The sequence below is a fragment of the Lethenteron reissneri genome, chromosome 16 (assembly GCF_015708825.2).
Source record: "Lethenteron reissneri isolate LAM-NWPU_2019-01 chromosome 16, ASM1570882v1, whole genome shotgun sequence".
NCBI lineage: Eukaryota > Metazoa > Chordata > Hyperoartia > Petromyzontiformes > Petromyzontidae > Lethenteron > Lethenteron reissneri.
Window position 1 is genome coordinate 13723895 of NC_083794.1, and position 20310 is coordinate 13744204.

Sequence of the window (20310 nt, forward strand, 5' to 3'; positions counted from 1 at the left end):
GAATGAAAATATCGCTTTGGGGAAGAAAAAAAAAGAGATAACAGAGGAGCTTTAATGAGGCTTTCCCGTGTAAACAATAGGTGGAATAATAACGGCATTGTCTACACTGTATTGTTTTAGACATTGCGTCTGGGCTACAATCACTTCCTTACCGAGTAATTTAAATGCCCTTGTGTTCTGGCAACCTGAGATGTACTGCATGGTGGTGAGGGGAGGAGGTGCAGTATAAATAATAATAATAATTCTGTAATAAATTCTGCTGGTAAAGTTTGCAGACTTAATTTCAGCCAGAGCTGTCGGGGGGCTAAGTTATGAAAACTCTTCCTCTCTGCCAACGCGCGGTGGAGAATAATTCCATGATAATGTAATCCATGATGTTGTTGATGATGATGAGGATGTTGATGATGATGAGCGCCATTGAGCTTAGCAGGGACCTGATGCCACGTGCAACGCGCTCTGCCACTGCGGCATTTGCGGAATCTCATGACAAAAATAAATATGTATTTCAGCCTAAAATGCTGAAATGTTTTTTTCTCTCTCTCTCTCTGTCTCACTTCTCTTCTTATCAAATTAGTCTCCGTAGACGAGACCGAAAAACTGGTTTGGAGAGTTTTTCGTCGCACAGAAGGTTTACACATGCACGAAAAAAAAATCGTTCAAAGTGTCGGGGGCGGTGCAAAATGCATTCAACCTTTCCGCATACTCCTCCTCCTCCTACTGCTGCTGCCAGCCCAAGGAACCGGTCCGGGGGAGGGGTGGTGGTGCTGGGGCGTTACGTAATTGATAACTCGAATCGGTCGAGTTTCATTCCTCCGGTCGCGTCGACTCTGTGCAGAGAAGTGACGCACGCCCCCTCCGCCCACCCACCTGTGCCGTCACCCGCCGCGGTATGTCACATGACAGCGGCACGCACGCACACACACAGCGCGCGCACACACGCGCGCTGCGTGTGTCACGTTGGGTTTCCCCTGGCAACAGGCACACTTCCTCCTCGTCATTTTTTTTCTGCCTCCTCTCTCTCTCACTCCTCTCTCTCTCCTCTCTCTCTCCGCTGACCCGCGCCACTGCAGCGACGTTCCCCGCTTGCGCTCCCGCCCCTCGGAGCTCGGCACGTAACTTCATCAGGGGCAGGTGGCAGCGGCGCAGAAGGCAGCGGGAAACGACAGCGCCGCATCTCTCGAATAGCTGTCGGGGTTGGCTTTCTTCTTTTTCTTCTTCTTCTTCTTCAAAAGGGGGGCCAAAGAGAAGGAGGCGAAAGGGTCCCGATCCGTTTCGACGGAACAGCGACAGCCCTCAGCGTGGTTCTCAAAAGGTTCGTCGCGTGGTCCGCGTGTGACATTTACAGGTACTTTGCGTTGCTCTGGCTGGTTTGGTGTGGAAACTCTTGAGGTCTAAAAGTCATTGAATGAAAATGTAACTTCCTCCTCACTGCCCTACTTTGCCTGAGTGCTCCGTATCGATCGTGCCTTGTGTATTTTTTGTTAAACAAAAATCGTTCTCCTCTTGTTGGAGTTTTCCCCATTTCTCGAAGCGGTGCTGTCCTGTTCGTTGCTCAAGTTAAACGAAGTCATGTTTTGTTGTTTTGCAAAGCCCCATTTTACAAGTGTCGTGTGAACATTACGTTCTCACCCATTGAAAGTACATATTTGATTAACGTATCATCTGCCTCTTAATAGCTACCAAAAATACCGCGGCTCTGACTGGTTTTTGTTTATCCTCTTCACGGCTGACGACGGTTATCATCCCCGCGGCACTGGCTCACGTTCCTCCCATCAGCAGAACGTCTAACCCTCCTACGCCTCCTCCTCCTCCTCCTGGCACTTGAGTCGACACGGGGTTGGCCCTCAACACGAGGATGGAGGGCGCGCAAATACCCGGGAGCGCCTGCCCCTGTCACGAGCCGAACGAGCGCAACTTTGCCCGCGTTGCATGTACAGACAGATCAACGTTTCAGTTTTGTTTGCGCAGTCCCTACTTCTCCTTTTCTTCCCTCTCACGTCCCTCTGTCTCCACGCAGTGTTACCGCTCGTAGCCGGATGGCTCCCAATTCAGAACAAGACACTTTTATCGGCTTTCGCAACGACACCTGCTAGGGGAGAAACAGGAAAAGCAGCCCGGCCGATCAGCCGATGAAAGTCGGGAAAGTCCGTGAGTGGTGCCCTTCACGAGGACGCTGATGTGCGGGAGTAGCCTCGGAGACGAGCGTTCCGTGGGGCCACGCAAAAAGATCAGCCGTAAAAACAAAACAGCTGTTCCTCATCCTGAGCGATGGCACCACAGGCCCGGTGTGTTGGGATATGAAGGTGGTCAAGGCAAAGGCGTAGCCCTGTGATTAAAAACTATTAAACTATTTCTACGTTAGATTTTAAGTTTTCGTGACTGCAGGGATCCATACTCTTTGGTTCTTTCGGGAAAGTCACGTAGGCATAAAATTAAATAAAATAAATCACGACGTTTCGATTGCAACATAAAAAAATCAACATTAATAAAAAAAAAATTCTTGCTGTGGTTTTCCCACCTGATGATGATTGCTTGTGTTGCAATCGAAACGTCGTGATTTAATTTATTTTGTTTTATACCTACGTGACTTTACCAAAAGAACCAAAGAGTATTTCTATGTTACCAGGAAAGACCCACTGAGCTATACAGCTCTCATTCAGAAGCGACCTGGTCACAAATGATAACTCAACGAAGTGGCTTATCACGTGGAAATTTATAGCAGGAGACAAATGATGTTGATTCTAAACGTGGAGGGAAAAACCGGAGGACCACGTGAAAAATCCACGCGACCACGGGGAGAACGTGCAAACTCCAAATATACAGCAGCAGGCGTCAGGGTTAGGATCGAACCCACGACCTCCCGGATACTAGGCGAGGCTCTCACGCCACTTGGCGAGAGGGCCCCCATGAGAGGGGAGCTTTAAAGAAGGTAGTTTGACCGAATTTTGCTCACCGGGCGGACATCTTTGAAGAGATTTGAGTACCCATACTTTGCCCCACCACGCGAAAACACTTCCGATCGAATAACTAGGGTACCCATTTATACCGCTCGCTGGACAGAGTTGGCAGAGGGGGAGGATTTGATGACAAACGTGCCCCATTGTTCCAACTGCTGAGCCAGGAGATCTTGTCCTTACTCAGCAGAGAGGTGTCTGGCCTATGAACATCTGGCAGTTCACCAGCACTGAGTTTAGGCAACGCCTGATTCTGCTGATGAGACGCTGTCAGAACCGGTCCAGAGTTTTCCTTGTGCGTTGAACCAATGCTTCTAAGATTACGCACTCCCAGAAGGCCGCGGAGCTGATGGGATGTGTGTAAAAACGTAAGTTTACGTGTTTTTTTTAATGTGTAGGGACATAAATTGGAACGAGGCATGCTCTCTTGATTATTTATTGTGGATTGCGAGTCCAGGATGCTCACACTTACGGCACGGCAGCATTCCCACTCGTGGGGGATGCAATTGGGTGGTAAAACTTCCCGAAGTAATAATGAATACGTGTACGTGTGTTGAACTTCTTTTGCGCCGTACGCAGCCGACCGTGGTAATCGGAGGTATTGGGGTACGCGCGACAGCGCCGATCGCGACGCGCCACAGCCAAGCTGCTTTTCTCCAGAAAGATTTAATTTGTTTTGCCAAGGGTTTTCAAATCTGTCTTTACTGTGGAACCTTTGTACGAACACGACTTTATATTTAAATATATATACGTAAACTCAAACTGACCCCCCCCCCCTACTCGTGATACAGCGCACATCAAGTGCGGTAGTTGCGCTCCGACACGGCCCCACAGAGGGTTGCCACTTGTCCTGCCTTTCCTCGGATCATCTCTTCCTTTCTTTTTTTTATTTATACCGAACTCTACTGGGCAATCTGAAAAATTGCCCTGGGACATTAAAGGGTCCCTGTTTGTGTCAGCGGCGTGATAATGCGGTGGGCTATCCGGTGAAATATGTAAATATTACCAGGGCAATTAAAATCCACCGTTTTCGTCTATCGGGTAATATTAATGCACCAGTTCCAGTCGAATCGTTGCCGTGTAGTTCCCCACTCCCCTTCTGGTATCGTAAAATACTATTCTTCTTCTTCTTACAATGATGTGTCTCGTTTTTTTATTCCTGTACCTCAGAGTTGGCGAGCACAGTCACGCGCTTCCCAAACGATCCTCCACTCCAGCTACGGCCGGTGGCTTTAAATTCACCTTCTGCCCGACGGGCACGGCGCTGATTTCTAGTTAAAGTAGGAGAGGGCTGTTCTCAGCTGATATTTGTTTAAAGACGTCTCTCTGTTTCGTGCGTTACGCCATCGTTACTCTCGGCGGCGGGTCATGAGGAGATGCTGGGCCCCCACGCAGGGAGGGGCTTAGGCGTCAGTGGGCACACGGCGTCCTCAATCTTCACGGTTTCCATGCGATGTTCACGCTGCCTCGGAGACCCTGAGATGGAACAGCTTTCTGATCGAGCCGTCCCGACCCTTATCGCTATTGGGACAGATAACACGCGAAGCCGCACGTGTCTTGTAATCCAGCACCGTGTAGGCAAGCGAGGGTCGGTGGGTGGCACTCACAGATGTCGTGAAACTCCCTTACGACGGGTGTCAAGGTGGAGCCGTACCCTGGCCTGCCAGGAGAAGGCGGTACAGCAAAAATGTGGACTCCACCTGTTCTGTCTGGATGGAAGAGAGCGATTCTTCCTCTCGCACGTGAGATTTCACCGGGTGCGTCGGTTTCCTCTCACGCATGAACACTCAGTAATCGGCCGATACCACCACAATATGCAGAGGATCCCAGAACTTTGCACGTTTTTGGAGCCGCGTCATCGCGTGGCTGCCTTCAAGCTCGTCTGTGGTTCCTCCTCGCGCCTCTGATTCGTTCTCTCTCTACGAGAGCGGGGAGCGAATACGGGGGGGCAGGGGCTTTACATTGCCCTGGTCAAGGTCACCTGACATGTGGTGAGGTCAGCGCATTGCGTAATCGCTCTACTCACAGCGGTGGTGCCAACCCATCGAGAGCTTAAAGCAGAAATCGTTTTTCGAACGCATCACGTGACTACAAGCAGTGCACGCTTTGCAATCGCAGGTTGCGTGAAGCAAGTAATTTACTTGACTAATTACGATTATTAATTGTGATGTTCAAATTATAAGCTGTTTTGTGTTTATTATAATCTAATTGTAAGTTTTGTTTCACCCCATAGGGGCCGTCCATAAATGACGTCACGTTCCTAGGGGGGGGGGTCATACATTTGTGACGATGTGTGATGACGGGGGGGGGGGGGGGGGTTAGAGAAATGTGACGTCACGTAAAAATGCGCAACTTTAAATAAATATAGACAACACGTTCTACTTAATAAAATATAATTTTTGATAAATGTTTTCTCCTACAACATCAGAGTGCAGCGCCACATTAATACGCACTACAATGACAATAGTTTAAAGCGATTTGAAGCATGTTTTATTTCTGGGGGGGCAGAGCTTTGTGACGTCATATTTGAGGGGGGGGGTCTGACTTTTTGTGACGCCGTATGACGACGGGGGGGGGGGTCACAAATCGTCCAAAATCACGTGACGTCATTTATGGACGGCCCCATATTTGTTCATCAATACCGGGCCCCACCTTAACATTCTCGGTGGCCCTTAAATGGATCACTTCGTTTGTGACTTTGAGCGCCGCCACCGTGCTGGACTCGTCTCGTGTTGCTAAACGCTTCGTTGACTTGTGGGGCTTTTCCCAACCAAGAGCGTGTATTGCCCTGTCGGCCTCTTCTTACGTGATAGGGCACCCAGCGACTGAGCATTACATAAGCGGGGTGGGGGGGGGGGTGAGGGTTCATCTGTAACGGCAGCTACGTCCCGTCCCCCCCTCAAGCGACGGCCTTTCTCTCGGCGTGTAACCTTCGGTGCCATTTCTGACACTGGCAAACGGCCCGCGCGGTGATGCGTCCGCTGTACTTGAGCACGCGTTTGCCATTCAGCGAAGACGACTGCCCAGCTGCGTGTGAAACCACCCGCGCGGAGTACGTCGAACCTGCCGACACGAACCAACAAACGAGGGTCGGCCCACGCAAGCCAACCGCGTGCCACCGCAAAAGCCACCGCAACTTCACAATCCCCCCCCCCCCAAAAATCTAATTACGAAACAGCACGCGAAGGGGCAGCATGGGGTTGGAGGGCACGCGGATAAGGGGGCAGGAAAACTGACGCCCGATTTCAGGCTTGATTGCTCGCGCCCCCGGTCTGTCCTTCAACAGCCGGGTAATTAAACTCCTGCTGTCACAGTTCCGTGGCTGGGGCGAGAGCATCCCCTCTGTCTCTGTAAAGGTGCAATTCCCAAGCAGGAAAAACCAGCCCTGGTGACGATCGCACGGGAGATTGCGGGAGATTGCGTCGCTCGCCAGTCCAGGCTTCGCCCCGGCTGTTGTGTTTTGTAAAAAATCACCGACTGTAACATTCATTCATCAACATCGTCATCGTCATCGTCAGCGGCCATGGTCAATCCACCGCTGGATGAAGACGTCCCCAATCTGCTACCATCTTTCAAGATCTTGCGATATTACAATGGCAATCATACTTTAATTTCACATATAGCGTCATTCACGCTACTAGCATCCCACAACGCTCTACGTTAATTATATATATGAGAACAAAATCCCATATATTGCCATTCCGAAACAAATAAAAACCCTACGACCAAGCAAAATAAAAAAAAGGAATTTACAAATTAATAAATGGCACCTAATCCGAAGAGCACCTTCACCGCGCGGTGATCTCACCGCTCCGTCTCCTCGGAGCGTGTCCTGTCGGACGCGTTCCCTTGCGCGTTCCCTTGTGTACATTTATCTGGAGGCTGAGTCCGAGGCACGGCGCGGGACCTCGTGCGCCGTGTGTTCTTGGCAAGCGTAGGAGTCACAGTCTCAGCGTTGGGTTAATTTGCCGATGAGTCACCAGGAAATGTTGTTACCTGCGACCTTTGGCCCTGGCATGGGAGAGGTCACGCGCTTTGTTAAATGGCCCGGCCAGGAGCAGGAAGCTCCCGCTTTGTGGGAACGAAGCAAAGTTCTTACCCTGCCCACCAAAGACAAAGATCCCCCGTACAGCCTTCAACGGACTTGTGGGGCAAGTGCTGTTAGCGAGCACCTATGAAGGCTGGCACAGTACACTTGGGGGGTGGGTGGCCAATACCATGACCGACCGCCTTTGTCTCCCAAGTGGCGATGTTTTGCACACCGCACCAGATACTAATTTGAGGCTGAGTCGACCTAGGGGAGACCCAGGACCGGTTCAGATAATCGTCACTGGTGTCGACCGTGAGCCATGCCCACGACCACCGCCACTGCCACTCCGGGAAACGGTGTTAATTTAGTTCGCATTTGTTCTTTTCATCGTGATCTTTAGTCTATTGTCGTAGACAACTTACGGAAGGTTATTCAAGTATGAGTTGGTGTGAGGGTTTGGCATTTTTTACTCTTCCGAATATTTCCATGTCAGCCAAACGGTGAACCGAGTATATATAAAAACATAAATATAATGTGCATTGTATAGCCGATTACCGTGTGTGCTCTTCCTGAGTGCACTGCTTTCTCAGTGCACAGCATCGTGACTGAACGCGCACAGTCCGAGTCCACACTCGGAGTCGTTCATTTCCTCCTCCCGTCGTCGTTGGTCACGACTTTGGCCACGTGCAGCGTCGCGCGTGATTTCCGTCCACTCATAGTCGCCGTTCGCTCAGTGCAACAACAACGACGACAACAGAAAAAACACAGACGCGCGCACATCACTTGGGCTCACCAACATTTCTCGTCACCGACTTCGTCAACAACACCAACTATCGTCGCGTTACTTTGAGACATCCCAGGAGTGGTGGCGGGGGTGGTGGGGCTGGGCATGACACCAGGCACATCTCTTCTTCCGCTTTGGGGGGGTGTCTTGCTCAGCTGGTCGTGTCACCCCGAGAAAGAGAAAATGTGCAATTGTATTCGACTGTGTCCCAGCAACAGCTGTGCTGCTGATAAGAAATTGCTTGCCTCCGCCTCCTGACAACCGTTTATTCGTTTTGCTCAATTCCCAAACAAACCAACTACAGTTTGTAGGACTAATACTTTCGTGCGAAGCACTGCTGACCCGGCGACCCGAGTTTAATTCCCTGGCCGTGGCTAATATCCGTGGCGGTCGATATCTTTCGCCATCGCCGCACTGATCGGCGTGGCGAAGTTTGGTCAAAACGACGCGCAATGGAGCCGATTCACGTTCGTTTCCTCGTTCAAACCCGCGAAGTTTAAAGGTGCGGTAGAGACACATCGGGAGGGGGCCCGGGGTGGGGGGGGGGGCTGGGGGAAGGGGTGAAAGGGTCAGGACGTAACATTATAAATATTGTTATCGATGTATATTTAATTTTAGATGGATTTAATTCGACACAATGGCATGATGGGCGCTCCCCAAAAGGCCCCTCTCTTCCGAGACTTGGAGTTGAGTTAAACTCAACTATTTTCATTTTTAGCAGGTAAGGCCTCACTGAGCAGCCTGGCTATCACAAATTAAGTGGCTCATCACGTGAAATGTATAGCCGCAGCAAAATACTCTGAACGCACGTTGATTTTTTAACGTGGGGGGGGGGGGGGGGGGGGGGGGTGACCGGAGGACCCGGATAAACATCCACGCAACTACGGGGAGAGGGATACGCACACTCTCAATATACAGGCATCGAACCCGCAACCTCATGTATACCAGGCGAGGTAGTTAACATCTCGCGTCCGTGGCGCACTGCTGATCCTACCGCGCGAGAGGTGGTGCCGCGGCTGCTTGTGCACCAGAAATATTGCTGAAGACACTGGGTCTCTCGTTGTCTCATCAAGAGGATGTCTTATAAGAATTTCCCATTTTATTTCTACAGACAATTTTTATTATAACTTTTATTTATTTATGTTGCTGACAAGTTTCCTTTATCAGTCATCTATGTATTTTTTTATAACATGTTACATTGTGGTGACTATTGCAATTACTTATATCAATTAAGCTTTATAAACAACAGTAATACTTTCGGCAAACGGGCAGTATCAGTTGATCAAGCACAGTGGAGAGAAACTCCAGGCCGAGTTTGCAGAAGCCACGTCAGTGATAACACCTTAAAGTTTGTGGATTTCATTTCAACATTTGCTAGAGCCTGCCGCTGTCAAACCCCTCTACATTCATTCGCGGACAACCACGCAGTAATGAAGCAAGGAAACTTTGTTGAGAACATTCGCATCTGCAACAGTACCACAGAACACCTTTCATGGCCTTGCAAAGCCTCCCACCATTGGCTCACCAGTGGCCTGTGGACCACAGGTTCGAAACCGCTGCCCTAATCCATCATAGAGACAGTTGAAGTTAGATAATAATAATAAAAACCCTATGACCGACAAGCCATCGGGCAGGCTTTCAATCAGCAGTGAAATGACATAGGGGCATATTATTGTTCCAGATAATTATGAGGAGACCGGTGCTAGCTGTTGGACAAAACTGCCTTTTGTCGACATTAATTTTGGTCATCGCTGAGCGGCCTCGTAACTTGCCGGTGAATTACGTCAAGCGAGAATCGTGGCTTGCGGTCCGACACCGCTTCGTCCGGGGAGTCTGCCACTGGTCACTCCGTATCCGGAGCCCAGATGTCATCCCCGGCTATGCGCTACCACAGCTATGCGCTATTACAGCTATGTGCTATGACTCCGGAGCCCAGACTTCGCCCCCCAGCTATGCGCTACTACAGCTGTTTGCTCCAACTGTGGGCTGGATGCCTCTGTTCACATGAAACTCATTTCGTGATTTTTGTTCTCTTCTCTCTGATGTTTTGGACACAAAGCTGTTTGTGGGACAGTAAGGAGGGTCGCCTGTATAAGATTACCGGCTAATTGCACGTTGTAGGATAATTGAGGGAGAGGTGGTGGGAAGGGTGAGGAGGAGAAGAACGGGAGACAAGCAACTCCGTCGTGCCGCGTGCACCGCATGCCCGCCACGTCCCCTGGCGAAGGGGAGCGGATTCCGACGTTACCGCCGCCGCCACTGCTGCTGCCGCCGCCGCCTTTGGGAGTGATGCACCTACGTAGAACTTCTTTATCGCCCATGCTAATCGGGGGTGCGGGTGAAGGATAACAGGCTAAATACAAAAAGCAGTCTAAAGAAATACGTTTTCAATCTAGATGGTGATGTTAAAGTGCATAGCTCCAGTGGTTTCCTCATATCGCAAGGAAGAGCGTTCCAGACGGCCGCAGAAGCGCATCGGAAAGCGTGTGATGCGGTGGTCATCTTTGTTCGTTTTTTGGGATGCCCGATTGAAAAGGGAATATGATCTCCATGTGTTCTTGTACATGTACAGCCCTTTTGTCACTTCACTGCTGGATGAAGCCTTCCTTACATAATTTTGGTCATTGAGGTTGTTTGACCATACTTCACCATACTGGTCAGTGCAGGTTGTTGAAGGCCAGGGAACATAGAAAAGTAGAGTACAATGACGGATCCTGCTTCACTGCCATCCGCTTACCTGGTCATGAACAAGGCTCCTTTATCCACATCTCAGACAATAGAGAAACGAGGCAAAAGGTGTGTTCAAGGCAACGTAATGTTTAATATACACGCTGAGAAAGCAGACGCATCTCACAGCACCAAGACATCTCGTAGCATCAGCGCCAGGGCGACGCGACCGCTGGCTCAGCTTGTACAAAGGTGAATGCACATAAAGGGACACGTGAAGTGTCAAAGGCTGTCTGGCAGCAAGTCACGGGACGGACCCAAGTGTTGTGAGTTAACCGACTGAGATGCCTGGCAGGCAGATGCAACACCTGCCGTCCCAACTGCGCCTTCTCGCCGTGTTTCCTCCCCATGGTGCTCTGCCCGTTGTAAGTATGTACGTCCAACTTTTGTCGCACCGTACGTAGCCAACCGTGCTAATCGGATGTTCGGGAAGAGGAGAGAGCGACACTCATTGTTGCGCGTGTCTCGCTCCCTCCTTTGTTGGCGGAGGGGCGGCTGCCTCCCGACTACCAAGTCTTTTGCGAGCGTCTTCAACGGAGACCGATCGTGACACCGCTGGTACGTGTCCTCGACGCGGCAACAGCGCCAGGGCATGAGCCACCCACCGGCGCAGTGCTCGTACCCCCCCCCCACCCATGTACGTCAGGGTGGCGACCATCACGCCGCTGGGGAAATATTTTGGTTTGTGCCGGGCGTGCGTCTCCAGGAGTGCGAGACACGGGTCAGTGTCTCCGAGGCTCGGAGTTCCCACGGATGACACCTGAGCACTGTGGGGAGGGGGGGGGGGGCGTGTGGGAGTGGGAGTGGGGTGGTGGGAGTGGGGTGGCGGGGTGGTGGGAGGGATGGAGCATAGGCGGGGTGCAGTGTGACGAGTGGATTATAAATTGTCTCCCTTGTTATCTCCATCCATCAGTTTGCTTTGATGTTAATTTCCAATTTTGGTTAAAGTTTACCTTTGAAATGTAAACAGCTTAACTTGGTTTCAGGGGGTGCTTTCTGTTTGTAAAAGTTGAACTATTTTTTTATTTAAAACAAATAATATACATCGGAATAGTATTCTCTCTCATTCAGTAGCTCACTTGCTTTGTGCAAAAAAAAGACGACGTTTAGATGTCCTGAAGAGTGAAGGCTTGTAAAAAAAAAAAAACCTCAATCGCCAGTGCCTCTCGAGCGATGAACCATTGAAGAAAACCTCAGCGCTGTAATCCATTCAAAATTAATATCATTGGCCCTCGCTGCCAGCCTAGCCTTTGGCACAATTAAACCCACGGAAGATCTGCTGTGCCAACACATTCCAGAGACACGACAAACAGCCACTGCCCTTGCTGATGCTCTGCTTTCCTGCCATCTCAGCCCCTTTTCCACTTCCCAGTGTCTGGTTCGAGTAAAACCCCGACACGTGACCCGCCGTGCCCATCAGAGCCACGGCCCCCCTCGCCCTCTCGCTCTGTCGCTGTCTCGCCATCACCCGCGGATGTCCCCAACTGCGGCTCTTCCGATGCCAGTCTCTCCCTCCCCCCGCCCGCTCCCCACCCAGTGTCTCTTGGAAGAGTTTTTATCGTAATTTGAAACAAAACCGACGAGGACAGTTGGCTATGTAGGGTGCGAAAGAAGTTCAGCATACATACTGCATTGTCAGTGGTGCAGACGCACAAGTTACATAAACAAAACCACGTGTAGACAACGCTCCCCTGTGAAGGAGGCCCATTGCCTGAAACGTGGTCGATTATAATTTATCATTCCTTTTCGGGCAGTGCAATTTGTCGAATATGCCTTTTGTTGTTGTTGAATATCATTGGTTTATTATTTTTTTAAAGAAAGCCACACAGAGCCTTACGACGATCTTTTCTAGGAGGGTTCCACTTTTGGGATGTGCGGAGAGTGAATAAAAAAAAAAGATATCTCATGAAAAGAACGTGTCATCCGTTGTCAGTCCACTGCTGGATGGAGGCCTTCCTATCCACCGTGTCGCCAATAGGGGTCGTTTGACCATACTTCACCACGCTGGCCAGTGTGGGCTTGTGACGAGTTTATTTTCAAGATGTGTTTAAACATGTAGCCACGCTTGGCGGCACACGCCTCTGATCCAGCACGTTGGAGGCACAGGGTTGTGTATCACGTGAGAGATTAGTAAAACTCCTAATGTATTTACAATCCCATTCGAGGGGGCCTTTGAGTATTCCCTTGTCAGTTTGGGCTGCCCCCGGGTGTTCTAGATCCCCTCGGTGCGCAAAACACCCTTTAAAATGGAACTGGAACTCGGTGAGACTTTTCTGTACAGATACATCTCAATCGCAAGCAAACGCAAACTCCCTGTCGCACTTCTTCCCCAAGTTTCCTCATTGCCTTGTGACAGCGTGGACCCTTGCCCCGAACGAAGAGCCCCTAAACGACGTCGCGATAGTTTCGCCGTAACCTCTTGCGTTTCTCGGTGCCGCGCCGTCGTGGTTGATATTTAATCAAGCGGTAGTTGTAAACAGCGATTGTCCTTTAGATGTTTCGTGTCTTCTAGTATGGGAATGTGGAATTTCCACCACTGGACCAGGTCTGGTAGCAGAGATGAGTACAGGCCCATACTTACTTGAGCGGAGAGGGACCACTTAAAGTTTGACTGAGTGAGACGCAAAATATAAAAAAACAAATCTAATTCTTTTCAATGCTTCCTCTATCCACCCCGTGCTTAAAACTCTCCCATCCCTCTGTGGATAATCATTAGGGGATTGCAAAAGAGCTGGATACAGCTCAACGCAGCCTCCCCCTCCCACCCCGTGACCGAGCCGCCCACAGACCCACCCCGCCACCCCGCCACCCATCGCCGTGCACGCTCCACCACGTGCCTCCCAGACCCTACCCCCTGGCCCCGACCGACCAATTGGCCATCACGGCGGGGCGATTGGGTCAGGGGATAAATTGTGAAACGTATTTTGAAGTGGAGTGACCAAGGGCTGTCCCCCCCCCCACCCCAACCGTGCTGCATTCACTCGGCAGCCTCCACAGTGTCGCACAAAGACAAAGAGACACGCACAGGTGGGGACAAGGGACACGGACGGACACAGAGACAAAGGTACACGGACATAATCAGGGACCAGTGCAGGGATAGACACAGGGACGGGTGACCAGACGATACAGGGAACAAGGAATCGGACAGATACAGGGACCAGACAGACACAGAGACGGGAACGGGTGAGCAGGCGGACACAGCGACAACGACACAGACATAATCAGGGACCAGTGCAGGGATAGACACGGGCGATCAAACAGGAACGCAGGACACAAGGAGTCCGGGGCAGTTACGGGGACTGCATAGGGACGGATACAGGCAGGGCACGCGGGCGTTAGAGACAGGGCGAGGACGTGGTGGCCTCGGACGGGGCAGAGACACGAGGAGGAGGAGGACGACGCGAACGGAGGCGCAGGTGGAGCAGGAGACCCGGGAAGCAAACTCGCGACCGGAGGAGGTGAGAGAAGCGTTGTCCTTCTGCAGGTCGCCCACCTCCTCCGTGCCACTCCTCCGTGAGGTTTTGTTGTTACGAGCTCCCGCCGTGTTGGGGCAACGCTCCGTACGCGGCGGAGGCTTAGTCATGCGTGGGGACACAGTGCGTGGGTTTCGTCGGATCGCGTTTGAAAGATTATTTTTTATTTGAGTCTGCGACATTTTTTTATGGGCTTTTTTTTTCGTGGTTCAAGGGATTGCTGACCGAGCGACAGTAAAGGTGACTTTGGAATGAATTGTTTAAAAGCAACGAGCGCAATTGACGTGAGGTTGCATTTTTGAACCCCTTGTGTGAGTGAATGAATGAAAGGGCTGATATTAAAGTTCTCTTTTATGAGCGCCACATTGTGTATGGCCTCTGCCATAGAGATGTGGAATGTCCACCCTTGTCTCAAGGTTACCGATAGTAGATGAACATCGGCCCTTGCTCTGATGAGGAGGGAGACCTCCAGACATGTTTTGGCTTTTATAGATCTTATGTGTATTTGCAGCAATATAATTTTTGTGTTATAGATTATTTATGTAACTTTGCAAATCTGGTTCTTTATCACGTAATGTACATATAACAATATTTAGTTTTCATCGTGCAATGTCACGTACCAACATATCATAGCATCAATATGTAGTAAGTGTTGTGGAACAGAGGTTCGATTCCCAGCCACGGTGAATGTCCACGACGAGGGATATCCCAACCGGTCCTGGGCCCTCACCTGCTCACCAACCTGCGGTGACTGGGCAGGGTGAAGTATGGTGAAACAAGCCTCCTCGTGGCCGACACGGCTTGGGGAGGGCCTTCGTTCAGCAGTGGATTGACAAAGAGGCCGTGAGTGCGTCGGTGCTGTTCAAGAATCCCATCTGTAAATGTATCGTTGTCTTCACGGCTCGTGTACGTATGCATGTTGAACTTCTTTCGTGTCGTACGTAGCCAACCGTGCGAATCGGAGATGCGCGCGGGCGGGGGGGACGTATGTTTAAATGCAACCACAGTTCGAGGAAACAATATGATCGAGTTTACTGACCGCCTCACTTATGCAGCGAGCAATAATTTTTTTTTGGTTTTGAAGATTAACAAAAAAAAAGATGGGGGGGTGGGGGGAGATTCTGCAGCCCGTGACTTTGCAGGCAGCGCGCTCCGTGATCGCTCCGCACGCCTCAATCCCGAGCCAGCAGCAGGATGTGAGCACGGGCAGTGTTTGTCCCCGCACTTTAGGGCGGCACGGTACTCGACGAAACGTCGATGCCTCTGGCCGCTCGAGGCGCCACACCACCATCCGCGCGAGCTGCGGCATCTCCTGCCACCGCGGCCGACTTCGTCTTGTTGACGTCCGCGGCTGCGCTACCGCCAGCGGCTCTTGCCGGGTCGGGGGGGGGGGGCTCGGGGGGGGGGGGGTCGCTCACGGCCCCCCCCCGGGGGAGACACCGAGAGCCGCGCGGCGTTTTCCCGACCGATCGATCCGATCGGCACCGAGTGTTGCCTCACTGCGCACGCCGCTGCTGCTGCCCATGGCGACCCGCGGGGCACCGATTGCTCAACGGCAGGGAACGCAGTGAGGGGGGGGGGGGGCTGAGGGGGGGGGTTGGTGAGTTTGCGGCGGAGTCTTTTCTTACCCCCCCCCCAACCCCCTTGCTGCCCCCCCCCACTCACTCACTCCGCAACTGCCGCTCCTCCTCTGCATCTGATTAGCGAGCACGCGGCAGCGGCGTGGCGGTCGCTGCGGCTCGTGCTGCTGCGGGATGGGGAGAGGAGCGCGTTGAGTGTGCGCGTCCGTGTGGGGGTGTAGTGCGTGGGTGTGTAGTGCGTGGGTGTGTGTGGGTGTGTGGGTGGGTGCGTGTGGTGTGTGTAGTGCGTGAGTGTGTGTAGTGCGTGGGTGTGTAGTGCGTGGGTGTGTGGGTGGGTGGGTGCGTGTAGTGTGTGTAGTGCGTGTGTGTGTGTGTGTAGTGCGTGGGTGTGTAGTGTGGGTGTGTAGTGTGGGTGGGTGGGTGCGTGTGGGTGGGTGTGTGGGTGCGTGTGTGTGTGTGTAGTGTGGGTGGGTGGGTGGGTGCGTGTGGGTGTGTGTAGTGTGGGTGGGTGGGTGCGTGTGTGTGTGTAGTGTGGGTGGGTGGGTGCGTGTGGGTGGGTGGGTGTGTAGTGTATGTGGGTGTGTGTGTGTGTGTAGTGTGGGTGGGTGGGTGGGTGCGTGTGGGTGTGTGTAGTGTGGGTGGGTGGGTGCGTGTGGGTGGGTGGGTGTGTAGTGTATGTGGGTGGGTGCGTGTGTGTGTAGTGTGGGTGGATGGGTGCGTGTGGGTGTGTGTAGTGTGGGTGGGTGGGTGCGTGTGTGTGTGTAGTGTGGGTGGGTGGGTGCGTGTGGGTGGGTGTGTAGTGTATGTGGGTGTGTGTGTGGGTGTGTGGGTGGGTGTGTAGTGCGTGGGTGTGTGTGTGGGTGGGTGGGTGCGTGTGTGTGTAGTGTGGGTGGGTGGGTTCGTGTGGGTGGGTGTGTAGTGCGTGGGTGTGTGTGTGTAGTGTGGGTGGGTGGGTGCGTGTGGGTGGGTGTGTGTTTAGTGCGTGGGTTTGGGTGTGTGCGCGTGTGTGTGTGCATGCGGGTGTGTGTAGTGCGTGGGTGTGTGTGGGTGGGTGTGTGTAGTGTGTGTGAGTGTGCGTGTGTGTAGTGCGTGGGTGTGTAGTGCGTGGGTGTGTGTGTGTGGGTGTGTGGGTGGGGGTGTAGTGCGTGGGTGTGTGGGTGGGGTGTGTGTAGTGTGGGTGTGTGTGTGGGTGGGTGTGTGGGAGTGTGTGTAGTGCGTGGGTGTGTAGTGCGTGGGTGGGTGCGTGTGTGTGGGTGGGTGTGGAGCGGTAGTGTAGCGGTTAGCGCGCTGCGCTATGAACCTGGCGACCAGGGCTCGATTCCCGCTCACGGCTAACACCAGTGACGATTATCTGAACCGGTCCTGGGCCTCCCCTAGGTCGACTCAGCCTTAAATGAGTACCTGGTGCGGTGTGTAAACATCGCCACAAGGGAGACAAAGGCGGTCGGGCGTGGTGCTGGCCACCCACCCCCTCGTGTACCGTTCCGGCCTTCATAGGTGCTCGCTAACAGCACTTGCCCCTACAGTCTGTTAAGGCTATACGGGGGATCTTTGTCTTTTGTGTAGTGTGTGTGGGTGGGTGTGTGGGTGGGTGCGTGTGTGTGTGTGCGTGGGTGTGTGTGTGGGTTCGTGTGTGTGCGTGTGTGGGTAGTGCGTGTGTGTGTGCGTGTGTGTGTAGTGCGTGTGTGTGTCTGTGCGTGTGTGGGTGCGTGGGTGCGTGTGTGTGCGTGCGTGTGTGCGTCCGTGTGTGTGTAGTGCGTGTGGGTGTGTGTATGTGTGTGCGTGGGTGCGTGTGTGTGGGTGCGTGTGTGCGCGTGTATGTGTGCGTGTGTGTGCGTGGGTGTTCGGTTTCGTCAGCGGGCCGTGTAAAAGGCGTTTTTGTTGGCGGGCGTCGCGCGCGTCCCCGCGCTGCGATTGTGGAGTTCGACTTCGCTGGGGGCCAGGAGGCTCTTTTAAGAGTCGCTGTCGCGCCGCGTCACCCCCATCAACCGAACCGATGCGGACGCCGATGTTGACCAATCTTTATCAGCTTGAAGCTCTCTGGAAGCGATAAACATCCTGGCACCGCCGGTTCTGGGTGTCGTGCCATGGACACGGCTCGCTGCTTATTCACGTTTTCGCTTGGCACCGTTTCGTCAATTCGCCTGACCGGCCTCGCATTCCGTGACGGTCTTCGCCTTCCTCCCCCCCCCGCAGAAGAAGCTGCCCGACACGGAGCGTGAGGCGTGAGCCGGGGGAAGAAGGGCAGGAGGAGGAGGGGGTGTAAATTGAGCTCCGAGTTGAGACGGCACGTGGTATCCACGTGCCGTCGTCGTCGCTGGCTCTTTGCATTATCGAAGTAACAAACCACCCCCCCCCCCCCCACAAGCAGTAAGAACGCGATTCGCGAAGAGCGCAGCGCAGACGCGAGGGGGACTCGGCAGCTCACGGCCGCTGTGCCTCTCCCAACCCTTGTGTGCTTGGCAAGCCGCGCAGCGCTGGCTGTTGCCACTTTGCAGGACGCTTTAATAACCGTGATGAAAATTACGCTGACAACAATTGGCAAGGAAGCCGCGACGCGGGGCGCGCAGGAACGGATTTCAAAGCGAAGCTCCCGCGGTGCGTTCGCCGTCTCAGTCACCCGGTCAAAATCGGCGCGCTGGCAAGTTGTTTAATTTCTAATTTTGAGGATTTTCTAATCCTTTCAATTGCACAATTTAATGCGACTTCTGTCCTGGGCTTGCATTAGCAAGCGGTTCGATCGTAAAGTTAATGAATTTGGAAACTTCACTGGACCCGATGTGTTTCTTTACCGTGTGTTGTGTCCTCGGAGATCGGAACGGACACGCTCACTCCACACCGATGATAGTCCAGTCCCTGCACTGGCTCCCAAACCAGTCTTGGATCAATCTTCAGATCGCACTCACCACGTCCAAAGTCATCCACGGACTCTCCCCTGCCGACCTCTCCCCATTCATCTCACTCTACTCCCCCTCCATGCACTCTTTGCTCCAGCAAACCAAAACTTTATATCAAAGTTTCCAGTCAACCGTTGATCCGTGCGAAGTCATTCTCTTCTGTCTGCTGCTCCAATAAGTCTGTAACTGCCTTTCCCCAGCCACCTATGCCATAATTTCCCTACCCTCGTTCAAGTCCAGGGTGAAGACCTTCCTCTTTTCCTCTGCCCATGACTGTCTTTTAAAAAATATATCTTGCTTCCGTTATGCAGGATTCCCATGACCCACTGTTTCTGTACAGTGTCCTAAGCTTTGTCCGCACGTAGACAACTTACAAAATCTTCGCTCTACCTTAATCTGACACGTACTCCAGACAACATTCATATTCCCTGGCCGGTTCGCCGCGTCCCCCATAGCGTGCGTGGTACCCCTTCACCGCGCCGTGTGCTTCCCCAAACACCGCCTGCGCTGCCACCACGTATGTGCCCCGCACCGCTTTCTCCGAAACCGCCGGCAACGTGCATCCCGTACTCTCTGCGTCATGTGTCCCGTACTCTCTGCGTCACGTGTCCCGTACTCTCTGCTCTGCGTGTCCCGCGGTCACGCTCATCACCGAGGCCGCGTGAGCGTGACCCCCTCGCGCCGCGCAGGCTGTTAGCGCCGAGGGTGGGGGGGGGCGGCTTGACAGAGCCAGCTCACGTTCGCCGCGGAGTGCGGCAGCGGAGCGAGCGTCACGGGGCGGCGAGCGCCCCGCACCCGTTCCGACAAGTGCCGCTCTCGCTCGGGCAAAGGCCCCATTAGCTGTCCAAACAGCGCCCGCAGAAGAGCCTTTCCTTCCCCCTCCAGATCCCGAGGCTCCGGCGTCGCGCCCTGACGGACGCACGCGCGACGCGCGGATGCAGACGGATCAGAGGGCATCACCATGCTGGGGGGGGGGGGGGGGGGAAGAAGAACATAAAAAAAAAGATAGAGACATCACCCTCTCCGGCACTATCTAGTGAGCGTGATCGCGTTAAATTTGGCGGTGAGGTCTCATCGGTGCTCGCGGGCCGGAGTTGGCGGAGGGCGGCCGTGCCTCTTAACGCGGCGCCTTCTCCAGTGCACTTCTCTGCGGGACTACACCTCGCACTCTCAGCCGCTCGGATGGCAACCGCCGGGCTCCGAGCGTTTTGAGAATCTCTCGTTCGATGAGAGGGTGCCCGTGGCGTAACCCCGAATGGTGTCAAATACGGTGCAATTGAGCGTTCGATGTGGGGTCATTGTAATCGTGAGCTGATTGTTGAGTTCACAAGATCTGCCTCTCAATAACTTTTTTTTTTATTCTGGGCTCAAAATGTCAGTTCAGTGACAGTGGATTCCATAAACTCTTCTGATTAATCCCATTATTCGCGCATAGTCATTCTCGTTATATTATTATTATCAGCACGATGTGCTTTTGTGCGAAATCCTGGCCATCAAAAAGGGAGAGAATTGTAATCTTTGTGAAAACAAATCTCACAGTGCTTGTGGACGCCTCTGTGTGGTGCTGTGTGCGCACGCGTGGCATCATTGGTGATTAAATGCCCAAAGCTGTCCGCCAAAGTTTCCAAGGTCAGACTTTGGCATTGAGCAGCTTGTGTTTTCAATTGATTCAGTGTCTCAGTTGCAACGTTGCGGCACTTGTTTTTGGCGACTTTAAATATCCCCCACATGTTTCATTTCAATTTAACAAGATGATGTGAGTTGCCTACTGCGTGATGCTGTCGCAAACACTGATCCGGCCACATGTTTCAGCGTCAGCTGGGCCAGTATTAATCATCAGCAGCTGCAGCAGCATCATCAATTAG

The 20310-nt window shown here is 52.8% G+C and overlaps 1 protein-coding gene across 4 annotated transcripts in view; it reads left to right on the forward strand.

Annotated features, from left to right (window-relative positions):
• The window catches only part of LOC133343024 (RNA-binding protein 47-like), a 50702-nt gene that overhangs the window by 9783 nt on the left and 20609 nt on the right, over positions 1-20310 (forward strand). The window contains exon 1 of one of the 4 annotated variants that reach the window (XM_061552458.1): positions 932-1345. The exons of 1 other annotated variant lie outside the window; for it this stretch is intronic. The gene's annotated coding sequence lies outside the window, so the exon portion shown is untranslated. Of the gene's footprint in view, positions 1-931; positions 1346-13422; positions 13954-20310 lie in introns of those variants that run through there. 2 more of the 4 variants (XM_061552456.1, XM_061552459.1) reach the window with 2 other exon arrangements.